Source organism: Giraffa tippelskirchi, chromosome 7 (genome assembly GCF_054371585.1).
Source record: "Giraffa tippelskirchi isolate mGirTip1 chromosome 7, T2T-mGirTip1v1.2.pri, whole genome shotgun sequence".
Taxonomy (NCBI): Eukaryota; Metazoa; Chordata; class Mammalia; order Artiodactyla; family Giraffidae; genus Giraffa; species Giraffa tippelskirchi.
In genome coordinates, this window is record NC_137281.1 from 49,175,725 (window position 1) to 49,195,970 (window position 20,246).

Sequence of the window (20,246 nt, forward strand, 5' to 3'; positions counted from 1 at the left end):
ATTGAGTAGAGAAAAGACTGCCAGAGGCTGAGACTACTAGGTGTGGAAACAACAGCCAGAGGGACCAATGGGACAGTGAGGTGGGTGGGGCCTGGTCCTCCAGGAGGACAGACTTGGCCGGGGAAGCCTGCTCTCGGCTCCAGCTCCATTTACCCTCTGCGTCCATCCTCACGCAGACAGCCGGGGGCCACCTGCTGTGAGGCTGGGCACTGGCTCCCTGGATGATCTGAGCCCATTCTCCCAGGCTCACCTTTCCTCTCCAGCTGGAAGCCTCTGCGGTTGGGCAGAGGGGCCGCCTCTGCTTCTCGACCCCACTGCCGATGCTGCTGTCCTGCAGAGGGCCAAGGGGAGTGACGAGGAGATGCAGAGGGCATCGGTGACAGGTCCCTGTGGCCTCAACAGCCCTTTGGAGGCCGGGAAACCCGGCCTCAGGGACCGGACATCCTGGTCTCAGGGACTGGGCCGTCTGAGAGTCAGAGGACAAGTTGACCGTCCAAGGTCAGGCAGGTTCCCTGCCTCCCTGGGGCTACCTGGCCAGCCCCCTGCCTGAGTGCACACAGCCCCCACTTCCTAAAGGGAGATCGTCTCTGCTCACAACACCACTGCCATCACACCCATGCTCACACGACCCTTCCATGGGGGTCCATCATTTGCCAGAAGGGCTCACAGACCTCAAGGAGATGCTTTACTTTTCTAGCTGATCGTAAAGGATGCCATTCAGGATAGCAGATGGAAGAGAGACCTCAGGCGAGGCCTGGCGGTGGGCACGGAGCGGCCACGCCACCTCCCGCACAGGACGTGTCCACCAACCTGGAGGCTTCGGGAACTCTGTAGTTCAGGGGTATTTATGAAGGTTTCGTCACAGAGCCATGGCTGACCAGTACTCACTCTGCGGAGGGTGTTGAGGGAGTGTGCTTGAAAGCTCCATCTTCCCAACCTGGTGCTGGGGACCATCCCCACCCTGAAGGTGTCCCCGAGGCCACCCAGAGTCACCTGTTAGAACAAAGGATTCTCCTCTCACTCAGGAAATTGGGGCAGACCTCAAGGACACATCTGATTACATCACCTCCCCTGTCTCCCAAGGGCACAGCTCTGCCCACTCCGAGTGCCTGGCCCCCACTTCTGCTCTGCTCAAGGCTGCACAGGGATCTCCAAGTGGGCGAGAAGGCTCGCATCCAAATCCCAGCCCTCCGTCCCCAGCTGTGAGACCTGGGCAAGTCGCCTGGCCTCTCTGGGCCCTGTATCCCTGTAACATGGAGATGAGATGGGAGGAAACTAGAGGCTGCTGTGGGCTGCAGCCAGCTCAGCTTTGCCCAGCTCACACAAACCCTCCATAAGCGTTTATGAAGTCAATTCACCCAGGAAAAAGACACGACCCCATTGCAGCCAGGGCAACTCCCACAGTCCCCGGAACCCAGGCCCGCAAAGGCAGCGCTCAAATCACTGCTCTCCAGCTGCGTGCGACCAGCTTACTGGACAAGCAGGAAGGTGCAGCTCCCAGGGCCAGGTAAACGCACCGCTTATGGGTTGAAAACCAGATCTGAGTTAATGGGAACTTTCCCGGGGGGGTGGGGCTGACGGTCCTTGTAGTGATGGCAGCCAGGCTCGCTCAGAGAGTTCTGTCCAGTCCTAGAGGATCCACAACCCTCCGTGTGTTGGGGTCCCCCTGCCCCCTGGTGCTCAGTCAGCATTGGCAGACCCCCGTCCCCACCCCAGATCAGCGCCCCACGTGGCCACAGTGAGCCACAGAGGGTTCCACACAGAGGGAGGCCACATCCGTTTAGAATTGTGAGTTCTCTGAGGGGAGAAACATCACCGTGAGCTGAGCTACCCTGAGGGCAGGTGTGACTCTGGGGAAGCTGGGGGAGGGGCCGTGCACTTCTGGGGGGCTTCCCAAGACGCGTGTGCACTTGTGTATGAATGTGAGAGAGCAGGTGGGAGGCTGAGCGTGTGTGACGGTGTGGTCTGAGTGTCCGTGTGAACATTTCTGCACATGTATGCAAGTGTGTGTGTGAGACCGTAGTTGAATTGTGTAAAAGGGCGGGTGTTGGCTGAATGTGTGACTGTGTGAGAGTAGGGTGTAACTATACGTGAGGGTAAGCTTCTGTGTACACATGTGCCCAGACAGGTGACTGTGAGTGTGCGCATGTGTGAGAATGTACACGTGTGTGGGTGTGTAGGGAGTGTTACGAGCGTGTGTTATGTACATGTGTGAGAGGGGGCTGAGGCCTGGGTGCAGCTCACCACCCTCCAGGGCCCTCCCTCATCTGTAAATGGGGCCACGACCCAGCCCCCAGGGGCTTCAGCCAAGACCGATCCTGGTGGAGGGGAGGTGGTCCCCCATCCAGGCCGAGGGTGGGGGGGGTCATGAGAGGGGCTCTTCCCCTTCTCAGTTGATATTTAGGGGGCAGGAGGGCCACCAGCAGCAGCTCCTGGGACCCTCAACCCCCAGGGACGAGCCGGGCAGGGGTGGGGTGGGTCCCCGGGAGGGGGGGCCTGAGGCTTCAGTTACAGGAACAATTAGGGCACCCTGCTGCACCGCCAGCCGCCGCGGCGCCATCGCGAGAGTGACAAGCAGGCCCTGGCGGGCTGCGAGCGGTAATCCCGGCAAGGCTCCCCGGTGTTAATGGTGCGAGCAGGCTCATTAGCCGTCATCCGTCTGTCCTTAATGCGGCGGAGGCGGTGTGGAGCTGCGGGTGAAGGATGCCCTCCCAGGCGAGGCAGGCGGCTCGGCCCTCCCCTCCCCTGCGCTGCAAGAAGTGAAGGCGGGGTGAAGGCCCTGGGGGAGAGAGGAGGACAGAGACCCGCTCCTCTGCTGTGAGAACCGCTGTGCAAAGGCCAGACCTGCAGCCCAGCCACGCCCCATTGTATGACTGCAGGCCCCTTGGTCTCCTTCTCTGGGCCTACGCTGCCCTCGGGGGGGAAAGCGGGGGCTAGAACAGGTACCCCGAGGGCACGGGGAACCGTGGGTGGGCAGCCCTGGGGTGCCCCTCTCTGGGCTCAGCTATCCCTCACGTGTCTGGGGAGGTGTGGTGGTGTGAATGTCACCCAGAATGTTCCAGATGGTTTCCTGACAACCATAAATCCTGCCTTTGTGTGCAGTGGCAGAAGGGCCCGACTGCACCATCTGGGTGGTGGGTGCCCTGGCAAGGGGCCTAGGACAGGTGCTGAGGAATCAAGGTTGACTGAGCAGGTACCTGCCTGAGGCCTGACTCAGGTGCAGCCGTGCCCAGGCAGCTGCAGGTGAGCTGGGCCCAGGGGAGGAAGGGGCAGGGGAGGGGGCGCCCCCATCGGCTGTCACGGCAGAGAGCACAAGCTGGAAGGGTGGCCCAGAGAGACAGGGCGGGCAGGAGGGCTGGCTGCAGGGCAAGGGGCTCTGGGGGCGTGAGCTGGGTTCCAGTTCAGGCTTCCATGCTCACACGTCCTGTCTCTGCTGTGTGAGGAGGGGGGGTTATGTACCCTCTGTGCCCTCCATCTCCCCGTCTGTAAAACGGCAGATAACAGTGTTCCCTCCTCCCCCGACAGGTACGAGAAGGTGAGTGGATGTTTGTCAAGTCGGACGGGGCCATGTCAGCTGTCACCACCCCAGCTGTGGCATCGCCCCTCCAGGACACGCCTGCACACCCCTGAACTACACACTAGTTACTCTTTCAGCTCAAACGGCTGTTTGGTTTCTGGAGGGATAATTTACAACAACTAATTAAAAAAAAAAAAAAACAGTTTACGTCCAGAAGGAAGCTGTGGATCACTAGCAGGAGGGGAAGGGCAGCACCCCGGCCTCAAACCCTCCTGTGACCTGTTGGCTGAGCCCAGCTTGCTCAGAGGGAGTTCAGGCCAGGGCTGGAGTGTGTAGGGCCCATGGGCACCTCCTGGCCCTTCTCACTGCAGGATTGGGAGCAAACAGCGGAGCAGGGAGCCCACGAGGTGACTTTACTCGAGATTCTGTTCGAGCATGACGCAAAACGCTCTCCAGCGCCCCACAACGTTGCCACCGCCTGTGAGTGCACGGGCCTCCGTGGGTGAAACATCACATCCGTGAGAGGCTTCAAAAGTGGGGCCACCTCCGCCCCTTGCAAGGAAGCAAGACCAGCCCCACCAGGCCCAGGATGCCGGATCCCAGGCCCAGGCTCTGCCCTTTAACCTCCCCGGCCTCAGTTTCTCAACCTGGAAAATGGGGGCACTCAATCGATTCCCTCTCCTGATGGCCGCTAGGGGGCTTCAACCAGTACCCGGGTCTGCGAGCCCCTCCGTCTGTGGGCTGAGGGGCCGCCAGCAGCCCAGAGCCAGCTGGCCGTGGCTGGAAGGACGGTGAGCTGAGGGTGGCTGTCTCCCCAGTGTTCTTCAATTATTCAAACAATAACCACACCCTTATTTAAAGTCTAGTCTTGCATCCGTGCATCGGGTGGCGGCGAGCACTGGGGCCTGCTGGTAGATTTACTCGGGGACAGGCTCCTTCTCGCAAAGTCAATTAATTAAGCAAACATTCCAGCCAGCGGGTTCTCAGGTGTGTGGCCGGGAGGCCTGGCGGTCTCAGCCTGCCGCCTCTGGGACACCTGATCCTGCAGGGCCTGCCAAGTGGGGGGGGACAGTGGCCCGGAGCCGGGCGCTGGCTGGTGGAGGGGAAGGGCACAGGGACAAGTTTCCAGGGTGCTGCTGTGCACCAGGCCTGGGCAGACCCTCGGCCCCCGGGGGCTCTCCCAGCCCTCACTGCCAGCCCCTCAGCACACGAGGGCTCAGGTGGGGAAACTGAGGCACAGAGTGGTGGAGTGACCCACTCAAGGTCACCCATGGGGCCAGTGCTGCGGGTGGGGACTGGAGCCCAGGCTGTCGGGATACCCATGTGCTTGGCACCCGCCAGGCCCAGCTCCACACCTGCCCCTCCCCCGGGGCAAACCATCACGCCCCTCCTGCCTCTCACCCAGCAGAGCCAAGCACCTCCCAGGGCACCCCCCAAAGCAGACGCAGCCCACGGGCAGAGCATTCTGGCATGTTGAGGCCCCAGGCCACTCCCACCTCCTCTCTGCTGCTCTCCTCTGGACAAGGACAGCAGCCAGCAGGCACTCATTAATAGCTTACAAACCCCTTTTGCCACCATCAGAGCCTCTAAATGGACGTAACCACCAGAAGGGTTGTGAGCAACAGCAGCTCCGCTGTTGAGGTGAGGATGTGAAATCCAGAGGTGAGATGATCCCAGGGGTCACAGTCAGGGACCAGACACCAAGCCACTGAGCCCTGAGGTGAAGGGGTGGCCTGTCCTGCAGCAGCTGCTAAGCACAGGGGCTAAGGGTGTGGACGTTGCTGGAGTGGGGGACAGGCTTGCAGCCCAGCTGTTGACCTCGGGCAAGTCATACGTAACAGCTCTGGGCCTCAGTTTCCTCCCCTGTAAAATGGGGGTGAGAGCAGAAGCACCTCCTCATTCTGGCCACTGTGAGACTAGTGAAGTCAGTGCAGATGAAGCACGGGGCACACGCCGTCCTCACTCCACCTTTCCTATGCTTCTCGCTCCATCTCCCAAAGCGCCAACGCAGAGTGGAGGCCCTCCAAGAGGCATTACTGGCTCTAGCAGCAGAATTGGCGGCATCAAGGTAAAGAGAGGTTGCCAGGCCCTGTCTTCACCAGCTCTTCTCAGCTCCTGGAAACTGACCACACCACGCACTTCCAGCACACAGGCACTGATTGTCCAAACCTTGGCCTGTGCACAGGACAGGATTTCAGCTCAACTGAAAGCCTCTCATCAACACCCCATTTGGAAGGAGGAGGAGTCCACCCACACAGATGTAACTTCAGTTCCTTGGTTGGGGTTCCTTTTGTCCCTTCCTCATCCACCAAAATGAATACTCTGGCCACCTGAAGCGAAGAGTCAACTCACTGGAAAAGACCCTGATGCTGGGAAAGACTGAAGGCAAAAGGAGAAGAGGGCAGCAAAGGGGGAAGTGGTTAGATGGCATCACCAACTCAATGGACATGAATCTGAGCAAACTCTGGGAGGTAGTGAAGGACAGGAAAGCCTGGAGTGCGGCATGCAATCCATGGGGTCACAAAGAGTCGGCCACAACTTAGTGACTGAACAACACCCACCAAGAAAACTCCTATGTGCCCTCAAAGGCCTTCTCAAGCACCCCATCCCTGTGCCCCCCACCTATGTAACACGACCTCTTCCCCGCCATCTCGGAGTCTGAGCTGCGCCTCTCCCATCAACAGAACGGCTGACCATGAGCCAGATGCTGCAGTGTGACTTTCTGTGGTTTATCTCAGTTAATCTTTCAAAATGAGAGGTACCATTTTTCTTCATTTGACAGATAAGGAAACGGACGACACAGAGCGGTTGAGCTACACGCTGAGGCTGACAGTTGGCCATCAAGAGAGCCTGGACTTGAACCCAGCAAGTCTGGCTCTCATCTCAGGGGGGCTGAGCCAGGGTCAGGACTGGCTGGAGTTGGTGGAACGGCGAAGGGGGAAATTGCCGGGAACGAGGCAGGAGGCCCTTCGACCCAGAGAGGAAGCAAGAGCGAGCCAAAAAGCAAGACTGAAATCCGATCGGAGGCAAGCACACGCTGTCCAGGGAGGGGGGTGACAGAGACCCGTGGTTTCTGCATGCGCCACCCCCTGGGGGACCCGACAGTGCTCGCTCAGCTCGGAACCCAGCTGCTTCGGGCGATTATTATTTCAGGAGTGGAGGGAGGCGGATGGAGGGTTCTAGGCCTCAAGCTGAAACCTCGAGGAGGGGCTGCTGGGGGGTGCCAAGCAGAAAATCAGTCTAGGGGGCCCAGGTCCTGATGCTGCTGGCCACCCAATCTGGCCCCTACTCTTCCGAGGGACCCTCGGACGCCCCCACTGTCTGCCACACCTGCTGTGAAAACGACACCCCTCGGTGGATGGCCCCTGCTCTCCCTCCTGGGAGGGCAATCAGACACCACGCACACAGCAGGAACAGGCAGTGGGCGCTGATCAGCTTGGGGGTGGCTGGGATTGGGGGGGCCCTACCGGGCCCCAGGAGCAGCAGAGCCCTAAAGGGTGGGCTGAGGAATAGGGACAGCAGTAGGGACCTTCCATTAAAAAAGATCAACACACAGAGGCCCTGAAAGGCAGGGTCTCATCTAGCCCAGTGGTGCTCCAGGACTTCCCTCCCTCCTCGTCCACACATCTACCTCTCACCCCAGCAGCAGAATGTTGGGGATCAGGCAACAGCATCTGGAGACAAACCACTGTCAGCTCCAGTCCTGACATGAAGGCCCGTGGCCGGCATTTACTTGGTCTCTCTTTGCCTCGGTTTCCTCATCTGTCAAGTGGGAACAGCACCAGTCTACACACCCGTGAAGGGTTGTGAGAGGTGAGAGATTTCAACTGAGGGCTTGGGACAGGCCAGGGACACAGGAGACACTACAAAGGGACCACCCAGTGCCGCCGTTTCTGCCATGCCATCTCCAGCCCCCGCCACCGTCTGATCTGAAAATGGGACTTGGAGAACTGCGAGCAGAGAACCGATCTTGGCACCGGGCCTCAGTTTCCCCACCACATACAGGGCACGATCTCAGCCCAGCCCGGAGCTGCTGAGGCCTCTGTGAACAGGCTGGGGCCAGTTCAGGGCACATGGTGACACTCAAGAACTGTCCCCTTCCCCATGATGCTGGGCACCCCTAGCTGTCCCCCAGCACTCAACACCAACAAGAAGTCCTTAAGACAGGAGGCAGCAAGTGAGTTACACACGGGGGGCCCAGAGATTTGAAAACACACGTCTGCACAGAAACATGTCCATATGTGTTCACACAGCACTAGTCAGAAGAGACAAAAAGCGGCAGTTACTCAGATGCCCACTGATGTATGGATGGATACACAAAATGTGGTCCATCCCTACACTGGAATATTATTCAGCTGTGAAAAGGAGTGAGGTCCTGACTCCCACTACAGTATGGATGAACCTTGAGAACATGATGCTTGATGAAAGAAGTCACACAAAAAGCTCCAAATTTTATGATTCCATTAACAGGAAACGTCCAGAATAGGTAAATTCACAGAGATAGAAGGTAGATTAGTCATTGTGAGGGGCCGGGGAGGGGGGTGACAGTGGGGTTTCTTTGTGGGGTGATGCAAATGTTCAGGAATGAGATGGTGGTGATGGTTGCACAATTCTGTGATTGTGCCAAAAACCACTGGCTTGTACACTTTAAAATGGTGGTTTACATGGTATGCAAACTGTATCTCAATAAAACCGCTAAAAAAACCCAAATCCCTGAAGCCTATCCTGTGCCTCACGAGTGACTCCCAAGGGCCCAGGAGGCTCTCTGCAGGCATAAGGACGGGGTGGGGGTGGCAGGCAGAGGCACCCACTCGGCGAATGGCCTGACCCGGGAGGAAGGCGGGCCCTGGCCACGAGGGCAGTGTTCACAAGCAGGCAGCGCACAGGGGAAGATCTCAGTTTTGGTTTTGGCTAGAGTGGGAAGCATATAAAACAGAACACTTCTCTGGAATCATTACTGAGCACCTTCTGCATACATGGGAACAGACTCCAGAGCCGGAGAACCCACCTAGTCCTCAGCCTGGTGCAGACCAGCTCGGCAGGACGCCTGGAACCACAAAGTCACATGAACACATCCACACCAAGGAGACCCAGGAAACGGGCCAGGAAACCCTCCACCCAAAGGAAAAGCTGCAGTCAGCAAGGAACAGCATTACAGAAAGCTGTGTGGAGGCTGTGGGGCAAATGGGAACATAAAGGGCTAAAAACGCCTGGTGAAGCCGGAACCAGGAATGGGAGGCAAGAGCGGCAGCTCGAGGACCAACTCTGGGACAACAGAAACCCCCCTGCTCCGTCCTGAACCCCAAACACGCACAATGTTCCCACCAGGCCGTGACGGGGTGGGGAGGAAAGCATAGCTCATCTTATCTGGAACGGTCAGATGTGTGTGTGAGGATGGAGGGTGAGGAGGTGCGGAAGACAGGGCCAGCCCCTAAGTGGCTGCAGTCTGTGAGTCTCTGAACGTCACCCCAACCCTGACGGGCCCTCCAGACTGCCGAGGGACTCCCTCCAGGCACCCCAGGCCTCGGGAAGCCTGTCATGTTGCCTTTGTTTAAGAAATATCTATTTATTTATTTGCCTGTGCTAGGTCTTAGTTGTGGCACACATGCATGAAGGTCTGGTTTCCCGACCAGGGATCGAACCCCAGCCCCCTGCATTGGAAGTGTGGAGTCTTAACTAGTGGACCCCCCTGGGAAGTTCCTAGCCCTTCCTGTTCTCAGGAACAGTCACAGGGCTCAAGAGAAATACTTTCCACTGGGTTCCTGTCTTCTCTCCCTTCCCAGTAGAGGCAAGATGCCCTGTTCCCTCCTGAGAGAGCTTCCTGCTGGGGAAACCACAGGCCTGGACACCCAGACGCAGGCTCCTGAAGTTACAGAGAGACGGGACCCGCAGCCCCAGCAGCAAAGATTACTGAGGCCCCAAATTGCCTGTCTCTGCACACAGACCACAGCAGGCTACAGATAAACCAGCTCTGAAGGCTGGGCTGGTATTATTACAAGTAATCACTCCTCAGCGTAATTACGGGTTCTCAGACAGAGGTCTGTCTCTCTCGGCTTGGCAGGCTGAAAGACCAGCACCCCGGGCTCCAGCCCCCGCCCACTTCGGGACACCGTCTTGAGTCCCACGGGGCAGCAGGTGGCCCGGCCTGTGGGAGTTCAGATGTGGCCAGAAACGGCCCCCTCCCCGCCCCCCACCCCGGGAAGGAAGAGCCCCTGGAAGTGGTCGGAGCCTGGCCGCGTATGGCCTGGTGACCACCCTCCCCACCGTGCAGGCCCGTGGGGCCCTCAGCACTGACTAAAGGCTCAGCCACTCTCCCCACTACATTCCCACTTCCCCGCGGCCCCAGGCTGCAGGCCTGGCTGGTGGGGGCAGAAATGAAGAAGGGTCAGGCAGAAAAGCTGGAACTTGTCCGTGAGGGCCCGAGCAGAGATGGGTCACTGCAGCCACCTGAGCAGGTCAGTGAGCCCACCGGGAATGTGGGAATGTTATGACTAGTTAAAATTGATCATCCCTGGACCATATCAGCTGTGGCACGGGGGGATGTGGGGTCGCCCTGGCTGAATCAGGAGATAAAGAAGAACTGTCCGTAGAAAGAGCCAAGCGGGAGACTACCGTGAAATTCAGACCCAAGGTCCGAGCTGGGAGTCCCTGGGTGCCAGGGGTGCGCCTAGCACCTTCTAGAAGGAAGGACGGGAGGAGGGAGAGGTAGAAGGGGCGTTCATTTAGGAAACTGGCAGGTGGACCACACAGCACCCTGCTCTCGCAGCCCTGGGGGCTGGAGGCTCAGCTTCCCTGCACGGGCCGGCCTGGCAGAGAGTGGGGAGAAGGAGAGGAAGGGAGAGAGGGGGTAAGGGCCGCAGAGGGAGGTGGGGGAGTGATGGTGAGGCAGGGGAGCGATGGTGAGGCGGGGGAGCAATGGTGAGGCGGAGGAGCGATGGTGAGGCGGGGTCACGTCATCGGCACCAGGCACTCAGGTCTAACGGCGGGAAACCTTGCAGACAGAGATGTCAGGTACTTAGAGCTGGCACGGTCCCACAGCATCCCCGCCGCTGGGGCCCCCCACCGGCCTCTCTCCTTGCAGCTCCAGCTATTCTCCTCCCTGTGCCCACGAACAACAGCTGCCAATGTGGCAGGGAGGGTAGAGGGCGGAGGTGGGAGGGCTGTTTGGGAAGACAACCATCCACACCACACCGAGGCCAGCTCTTGCGCAGAAGTGAGCCAGACCCCTCTTCTTGCCTGCCTGGTGCAGCCGCCAACGAACTAGAGCTCGCAGTCCCCGGCTTCTCCCTGCCCTGTGCTCCACCCTCCAGAGGACCTCGTGGGAAGGGAGGCTGGCTCATGCCTCTCTCTGCCCGAACCCTCGCAGGCTCCCACCTCCCTCCCAGGAAAGGCCAGTCTCTGGCACTACTGCGCGCGCACCCTGCTCTCCCCACCCCTTGTTTTCCTGGACACCTCAGGCAGGTTCCCTGCTCAGGTCCCTCTGAGTCTTGCCTGGAGCCCCCTCAGCCTCGATGTGACCAGCTCTGGCACCCAAGAACCACATCCTGACTCCCGGACACCTGTGAATGTGGCCTTATTTGGAAAAAAGAGTTTTTGCAGATGTAATTAATGATCTTGAAGTAAGACCATCCTGGATTATCTGAGTGGCTCCTAGGTCCTAGAATGAGTGTAAGACACGAGGGAGGCCTGTGAAGACGGAGCAAGGCTGAGGCCACAAGCCAAGGAGAGCAGGCAGCCGCCAGAAGCCGGGAGGCACGGCACCGAAGTTGGGAAAGGCGGGAACGGTTCTTCCTGGGAGCCCCAAAGGGAGCAGGCCTGAGGGGGAAGCTGAAATGAGAGAATACACATCTGGTTCAGGACCTAGTTCATGGAGCTTTATCACAGCTGCCCCAGGGCGGCCAGTGATCCTCCCACTTCACCCAGCAGCCCCCCTCACCAACCCCCACTGCATCATAACCAGGTCCTCGCAGCATGTGCACCTTTACACAACTCCACAGTGTGACGGGCGCTGTTTCCATCACTCTCTGCCAGAACACAAGCTCCTGACTGGGAACCACTGGTTCCCTCGTGACCTGCAACCAGGCTGGGCCTCCCGTGTGGCCAGCCCCTCCCCAGGGCACACGCCCCTCCCCTCTCAGACGCCAACTGCGTGCAGGGTGAGGTGGCCCCAGGGTTGCTAGTGACTCTCGGCTGTGGCCATCATTTTGCGCCCCCGTTCTGCCCAGGGGACCCTGGCAGAGTCTGGAGACCTCTTTCATTGTCACAACTGGGGGTGTTACTGGCACACAGCCAGCAGAGGCCAGCAATGCACAGAACGGCCCCCACAACAAGCATCCGGCCCCAAACGTCAACAGCGCCCCAGCACCTTAGGGTGTAACCACTGAGGAAGATTTCTCCCCAACCTGAAGTGACAGGGACATACTTTTCACACCTGAGCCATCAAGCCCCATCCCGGCTCCAGCACAAGCAGACACATAAGGAACATGATGGGCGGAAGGACTGATCTGAGGGGCCGGCGGGTGGCACAAAATAAGAACGAACCCAACAATCGGCTGAGATGCTGGGACCCCAGCCTCTCCATTCGGGTCAGCCGGGGGTGGGGTCTCTGAGGTGAGGGGGCCGGGCTGAGAAAGCCCAGGGCGGGCAGGCGAGGCCCTCCAGTGTGGCCCGGCTCACCGAGGTGCCACGGGGGCCATCACGGAGGGTGTGCCTCACTCTGGGCCGCAGGCAGGAACCCTACGCCCCCCTCCTCCCGCCACCCCCTCCCTGCTCCCCAGCCTCAAGCTTCAGTGGGCTTGTGCATCTGCCAGATGGCAACGTGCTATGTGTCAGGAGATAATCGCTATTAAAAATTCACTCGGTTTTATTTTATTTTTTAGGTTCCGTTTGGGCTCTCTGCTTCCTCCTAAAGAAGCTACCAAACTGCCACTGTCACACTGTTTTAATTGTCTCTAATTAAGAGAAACATTGACTGGGTCACCAGGGTTTCTCCACGCTGGTGGTTGGGGATGCAGCCCCGGGGGCCAAAGGCCCTGCCCACTCGCCCACCCCCGAGGAACGAGGTACGGTCCTCCCCAAGGATGCCCAGCAGTCCTCCCAAGCCCTCATCGCTCCTAAGACTGGGCAGGATTGCTTTTCTGCCCTGAGAGACTCCGGCTCCGTCGGGTGTGGGTCATCAGTGTAACGAGCTCGGCATCCTAACAAGAGGCGACGGGTATCCAGGGCACTGCTGGACGCAGGGGCTGGGTGGACAGGGCTGTGCTGTGGTTCAGGTCGCAGGTGGAAACTTCTCCTGGGAAGGAGGCTCAGATCCCGGTTCTGTCCCCATTCACCTGCCTGGGCAAGTTCTGACCTGCTCAGGGCTCAGTTTCCATGTCTGCCCCGGGGGCCGCATGCGGTTGGTTGGATGGCTGCTGGGACAGGCATGAGGTAGATGCTGCGGGCTGAGTGTGCAGGGGGTGAGGTCAGGTCAGGGGAGGCAGGCAGGCAGGCACCCGCCGGCCACACAGGGCCTTTCAAGGCAGTCAAGGATTCGGGTGCCTACGGGTTCCAGCATGTTCTGGGTGCTAGGAACACAGCAGGGAACAGACCGGCTGGCTTACACGGCTGACCTTCTAGAAGAAGGCGAGAGGTGGTCAACAACTGAACTTGACAGTGGATGGGGGGTTCCTGCAGACCCTGTGAGCCTCTCCCTGGAGTGAGTCCATGGGGGACTTGGGGGCAGAGGAGGTGGCGGTATCTCAGGCCCAGGCCAGGATAAGCAAGAGTGACCGAGACGGCCTGGCTCCTCTCCCCACCTCACCCGCCCTTGGGCGTCCCTGCCTCCTGCAGACAGGTGACGCAGGGCGGCTACGGGGCCAAGCCTGGTTGTCTGCTGCACCTATTTCAGACTGGAGGCCTTTCTTCCCGGCAGAGCAGCTCATTTCTCCCACTTGACCTGGAGGCCAGGGCGGTCCAGGGCGGTGGGAAACAGACAGCCCAAGCCAGGTTTATTTAGTATCCTCTCAGCCATCCCGCAACACTGGACAGTTTTCGGAGGAGCCTTAGATGGTATTTTTAATATATTTAAAGAATACATAAGGGGAGTTGTGATGGTGTATTAGTGTCCTGCTGCTGCAATAACAAATGACCATAATCTGGGGGGCTGGAAACTACAGAAATGTTTCTGTCGTAGTACTGGAGACCGGAAGTCTGAAATCTAGGTGCTGGCCGTCCCCCTCCCTCCAAAGGCTCTAGGAGGATCTCCCCTCAGCTCTGCCAGCTTCTGGGGGCTTCAGGTGTCCTTGGCTTGTGGCCTCATTTCCCCAGTGTCTGCCTCAACCTTCTCATAGCCTACATAGGCTATCTCTTGTTTTTTCTTATAAGGATACTACCAGTCATTGGACTTCTGACTCTATCCTAGCTGAGGTCAATTTCATCTCGGGATCTGTAACTACATGTATGTTTCCAAATAAGGTCACATTCCAAGCTCCCAGGTGTACATGAACCTTGGGAGACACCATTCACCCCAGCACACGTGACTCACAATGTCACCAGCACACTAACACGGGCATCACCCTTTCTGGAGCGCACACCCTATTTTTTTTTTAGTATTTCTTTTTGGCTGGGTCTTTGTTGCTGTGTGCAGGCTTTCTCTAGTTGTGGCCAGCAAGGGCTGCTCTCTAGCTGCTATCTGCAGGCTTCTGGTTGTGGTGGCTTCTCTTGTTGTGGAGCACAGGCTCTAGGGTGCACAGGCTTCAGCAGTTGCAGCACGTGGATTCTAGTTGTGACGCACAGGCTCAGTTGTTCCATGGCGTGTGGGATCTTCCTGGACCAGGGATTGAACCTGTGTCCCGTGCATTGGCAGGCAGATTCTTAACCACTGGACCACCAGGGAAGTCCACAGAGCTGACACTCTTTGATGTCAGTAGAATGGGAAAAGGCAGTTACTATTCTCAAGGACAGCATGGCCAGTGGGGGGGGCGATGGGAGCGGAGATGGAGAGAGCTGTTCCTTGGCTGGAAGCCCTGAGGCCAGGCCATGGATGGGGTCCTCCTATGGGCTCAGAAGAGCCACTGGCCTTGATGTGGCTCAACCCACCTGCCCCCAGACTTGAGTGGGTTCCTGAGCCCATGACGCAGGTGTGGCGGCCCAGGGAGGAGTTGTCCAGCCCATCCTCATAGAGCTGGGGAGGCCGAGGCCTCAATAGGGGAGGTACCTGTCCAAGGCCACATGTTTGCTCCTGAGTTCCTTCTGTTCCTCCAGACGTTCCTCCGGCCTGCACTCATTCCTGTGGCCCTAGGACCCCTGAACACAGACACATGGAGTAGGGTAGGTGAGAGGCACCCTCCCAGGATGACCTCTATCAAGGTGGGGGATGGGGTCTGGAGGTCAGGACGCAGGCAGAAAGGGGGCGAGCAGACATCAAAGGTCAAGGGTCACTGTGAAAACCAGAGGCTGGGCAGACAGGGAATGCTAACCCAGGAGCAGGTGGGCTTATGACCCCAGACCCTCCCACACCCGCTTCCACATGCTCTCTTCTGGCACCCCAAGTCATCTATTTTTTTAATTTATTTGTTTGGCTGCACACAGTCTTAGTTGCAATGCGTGGGATCTAGCTCGCTAACCAGGGATCAAACCCAGGCCCTCTGCACTGGGAATGTGGAGTCTTAGCCACTGGACAACCAGGGAGGTCCCCCTGTGTTGCTTTAGATGCGAAGGATCTCTATGGGACCCAGCTATGGGGAGCACTAATGTTTACTAGGAAAACTCCATGTTCTAATCACTTAGTCCCTCACCCTTAAGAGATATGGAGGGGGGAGGTTTGAGGATCATCTGAAAGCCATCGTCTTGGGGCAGTTTGTTACCTAGCAATAGCTGTCTAGAACAAGATAGGTGCTGTTATAACCCCCTTTCGTAGAGGAAGAAATCGAGGCACACAGAGGTTAAGTGTCTTGCTCAAAGGCACATAGCCAGTTAAGAGGCAGTTGCTATTCAGTTGCGAAGCTGTGACCAACTCTTTGCGACCCTGTGGACTGCAGCACACCAGGCTTCCCTGCCCTTCACCATCTCCCGAAGCTTGCTCAAACTCACGTCCATTAAGTCAGCAATGCCATCCAACCATCTCATCCTCTCTTGTCCGCTTCCCCTCAATCTTTCCCAGCATCAGGGTTTTTTTCCAATGAGTTGGCTCTTCACATCAGGTGGGCAAAGTATTGGAGCTTCAGCTTCAGCATCAGAGTCCTTCCAATGAATATTCAGGATTGATTTCCTTTAGGATTGACTGGTTTGATCTCTTTACAGTCCAAGGGACTCTCAAGAGTCTTCTCCAACACCACAGTTCAAAAACATGAATTCTTTGACGCTCAGCCTTTATGGTCCAAAGCTAACTAACAAGGGCCAGCATTCCCACCTGGCTGCTGAAGCCGTGCTAAAATCAGAATTGGCAGAATTGAGCCACCTGCTCAGTCCTACTTTCTTTCTTTCTTTCTTTCTTTTGGCTGCATCATACGGCGTGTGGGATCTTAATTCTCCGACCAGGGATCAAACCTGTGCCCCCTACAGTGGAAGCTCAGAGTCTTAACCACTGGACCGAGAGGAAATTCCCAGACCCACTTCTTTTTGTTTTTTTTATTTTTATTTTAAAATATTTATTTAGCCACACCAGGTCTTAATTGTGGCACATGGGATCTTTAATCTTCATTGCAGCATGCAGGATCTTTAGTTGTGGACTGTGCGATATAGTTCCCTGACTAGGGATCGAACCTGAGCCCCCTGCATTAGGAGCTCAGAGTCTTAGCCACTGGACCCCCAGGGAGGTCCTCCAGCCCCGCTTCTTAATTTGCCTCTTCCTTCTCAGCTGAGGGTCTCCAGGGATGTTTTTTCCAAACAGAGCAAGACTTACATGCAAACCTGGACATGGTTTGTCTGGTTTCCTTGCTGACAGGCAAAAGCATGAGTGATGATGCCTGCATCGCCACCCCAGGGGTCTGCACCACTGGCAGAGGTGTTGCCCCCGCCTCTCTCTCAAGGTTTACAAGGGCCGTCCCCACCTCTCACAGCGGCTGACCCAAGGATAGACAGGCTTGGCTGCCAGAGTAGACTATCAGGACCCTTTCAAGGTCTCGGCATCTCCTGAGAGAAGCCTGGTCTAGGTCCCTAGGTGCTGGCAGTGGTGGCAAGGGGCCATGGGGTTCAGACAGCCCCTATCCACCCCGCTTGGGGAATAATCCAAAGAGGCCACTCCCAAAGGCACAGAGGGGCTGCCTGAGACTGCTACAGAGCAGAGGGACCACATGCAGCGGGAGGAAGAGGCGCCCAGCACCCAGAGACAGCTCACCAGGCACACAGCCCAGGAAGGGACAGCCCGGGGCTCCAGCGCCCTCCCTCACTGCCTTACTAGCCATGTGACCCTGAGGAGTGAGCTGGACCTCTCAGAGCCTGCTTCTTCACCTGCCGAAACGACACCACCAAACCAGGGCCTCCTCCTGAAGCTGCTGTGAGGCCTAGGACTTCACCTCCACGCTCTGCAGGCCAGGGACAGAGTGCATTGGCAGAGGGGGCTCACATTCAAGTGACCATCACCCCCGTACATCCTGGGGAAACCGAGGTCTGAGGAGGCCACGTGACCTGGCCAAGGGCACGCAGTCGACCAGGGGCCTCCTGGGGCTGCCAGGGTCCCATGGGGCAGGGCCTCCACCACCCTGCATCCGCCAGCCCCAGGAGGAAGGGCGATCAGAGGAAGCCAGCAGGCAGGACTGATGATCAAACACCTGAATGAGACGGGAGTTTTGTAGGTTCATTTAACTGAAAGGAAAGAGCCTCCCCCTTCCTCTAAGCTGCTGCCCCGCACCTGGCCCCCCAGGAGAGCTCGGGAAACCGCCTAAGCCGACATCTGACGGCCGAGGATTTGTTTTAAGCTCTTTCTACCCACTGCACTGTAATCATCAGCTGTTCACGACCTCTCCACAAGCCACTCTTCCCCTCCCCGAGTTCTCAAAAGGCAAAAAGCTTTAAAAGCCTCTGTTCAAACAGGCGGAGACGAATACACACAGAGATGCAGGGCTGGAAGAGAGGTGAGGTGGGGAGGAGGGGCTCGGGGGACCCCAGCAGTGTGGACGATGGGGTGGGGTGGGGAGCAGGAGGGCACCCTAGGATCACCTGGGAGAAAAGGCCTGCAGGTCAGGATGTCCAGCCTCACACAGGAGGGGGGAGCTGTGTGGAAGCCATCGCCACCACCCCCGCCACCAGCTTCTGTCACTAGCATCCCCGTGAAGGGACTCGGCAACCAGAGTGACTGTCCACGGCTGCCTTCTCCCCACCCCTCCCCCACCTCCTTGCCCTCCAGCCAAGGACCTCAGGGGCCCCCGCCCCACCCACTCTACCTTCACAGGCTCAGCTTGCTGGGGGCCCTGGACTCTCTGACAGGGACTGATGACAACACTGCCCACAGCGGCTTTGTGACCTGTTCATCCTCTCACAACTTGTGAGGTCACAGCCTTGACACCGCCAGCAAGTCCTCCCACCAGGAGGGCTTTAAACCCACCCTTGCTCCCTCCCCACCTACATGCAAGAGGGGGAGAACCCCCCATTTCTTGTTCCTGGATCTCAGCCCCCTGGTTTCCTGTTGGCACAAAGGGGCCAGGCCTGGGTTGACACTCCCATCCTAGGCTGCTAACTGGCCAGGAGGGCAAGACCCCTGCCAGGCTGCTACAGACCAGCCACCTCCACACACCGAATCTGCAGGGGAGGCCCCAGCCTCAGGGCTGGACCATGGATGTGCCGCAGGCGAGCCAGACAACTGGGCCAGACCCAGCTTTTCTACTTAAAAATAAATCAGTTGTCTTGAAGAGGAGGTGGCAGGCAGCGGCCTAGGGGCATGTGCATGACCTGGGGGTGATCCGAGGTCAGGTCGGCAAGCCAGGCGGGTGGGCGGCGCCCCAGAAAGTTCCATCCCAGGCCCTCCCAGTCTCCCTCTCCGCAGGCGGCAGTTGGCACTTACTGAGGTTCTGGAGCAGGGCCGACCAGGTCTTCATGCCGAGCATGCTGTACCTCCCCAGGGGGCCGCGGGGACCCCCAAGGGCTCTAGGAGGGGCTTTCCTGCATAGCCCGCAGCATGGGCAAGGGGTCACCGAGCGCCGAGGCGTCCACGCGCCCCGTGCGCTCCTGCAGCCCGCTGCGTGCTGGGGGCTGGGGACCCAGGGAGGTGGAAAGGGCGGGGTGGGGGCAGGTGGAGCGAGGGGCGTCACGGGACAGCAGGATGCCCCCAGAGGGGCCGGGGACCTGGGGGTCAGGAGCTGCCGGGGGCGTCCGCCTGCCTGATGCAGGGACCTGGGGAGGGAAGGCCAGGGCACCCGGGGGAGGGTGCCCGGAGCAGCTTCTCACGCCGCCCCAGGGAGCACCCCGTGCCCCCTCGCCCGCGGCTTCACGCACCGCTGGCCGTGGCTACGCGGCCGCCTGGCAGCAACCATTTTATTTCCTTCCCGCTCTGCTGGGGCCGCGCGCCTCCTCCTCGCCACCTCCAGCGCGCAGCGGCGCCCCCACCGTCCGCCTCCCCTCCGCTCCCCGCTCCCCGCGCCCCGCCCGCTCCCTGGGCAGCCCCCGCTCCCTTGCACTTGATAACGCGCTTGTCAAGACTGCTGAGTTGTTCCTGACCTCTCCCCCGCCGCTGCTAATTAAGGCTCCGCCGTGACAGTTCAAGTGCCGAGCATCAAGTTTGCAGAACCAAAGCCTCTAATTGGGGCCGCTTTTCATTTCTCCATCCCGCAGGCTGGGGCTCCCCGGACCTGGGCACTGGCGCATTTTCCTTTTGTATGTTTCTTCAGGGAGGAGGAGAACGGGGAGTGAGGGCGGGGGCGACCGGCTCCGGGAGAGGAGGGCAGGAGAACAGCAGAAAGGCGGGAGGGGGACAAGAGGGGCCAGGCAGGGGGCCCTCCTCTGCCCCCCAGCAGTCAGCAGCGAAGGAACACCTCCTGCTAAGCCTCTAAGCCCACCTGACATCTCTTCTAACCCAGGGGTCACCGATCTCCTGGACTGAGCATTGCCACGAGCTGAGCCCCACCAGCAGGAGGCAGCTGCAGGGGCACCCCCTGCCCTTCCCCTGGCGTCCGCTCCACCCTTGGGTGGTGTGGCAAGGAGGGGGTTGCAGCTCCCACACTGTGTGCTGGCAGGGGGTGGGGGGTCATGTAGCCGAGGACTAACAACCTGGCAGAGGCTGGCTTGCCAGGCCCCCCCACCCCGGGCTGAGCAGTGCGCCCCTCCTCACCCTCAGCTCCCTCCTGGCCTCTCCTTTCCAGATAAGTGCTGGCGAGCATCAGGCTCTTAGTGACTCTTCAGGCTGCCTCTTTCCTCCAACGCCTACTAAATCAAGCCGGTGCTGAGAGCCACCGGCTGGGAGGAGAGCAGGAGGAGGGGCTGCTGGCTGGCTCTCAGGAGTGGCTGGAGGGGTGGGGGCTGAGAGGAAGTCTCCGCCAGGAGAGGGTGAGGGGGCAGCAAGAGGCCCAGACTCCGGTGGAAGAGGAGGGCTGGGGGGGCCGGGGCGGGGGAGGGGACGCTGGGAGGCAGGCTGGGAGGAAACCGAGGCACAAGAGGTCCCTTGCTGGCTGGACAGGGCCTTTCTGCTCTGAACCCTCCAAAAGGGGCCTATGGACACTCAGGGCAGTGAGTCCCACACTGGCCTGAGCTTTCCAGCTGGTTCTAATTAAGTTGGGGACATTATTCGGAGCCACCACCCAGGTAATTGCTGAGACGC

The 20,246-nt window shown here is 58.9% G+C and overlaps 1 protein-coding gene and 1 long non-coding RNA gene across 3 annotated transcripts in view; both read right to left on the reverse strand.

Annotated features, from left to right (window-relative positions):
• The window catches only part of GSE1 (Gse1 coiled-coil protein), a 395,186-nt gene that overhangs the window by 157,827 nt on the left and 217,113 nt on the right, over positions 1–20,246 (reverse strand). The gene's annotated exons all lie outside the window — the stretch shown is intronic.
• Positions 13,558–17,909, reverse strand: LOC145514241 (uncharacterized). Its single transcript, XR_014059955.1, has 3 exons — positions 17,657–17,909; positions 14,715–14,803; positions 13,558–14,412 (listed from the first exon to the last, which is right to left on the reverse strand). It is a non-coding gene; the product is annotated as an uncharacterized LOC145514241 (long non-coding RNA).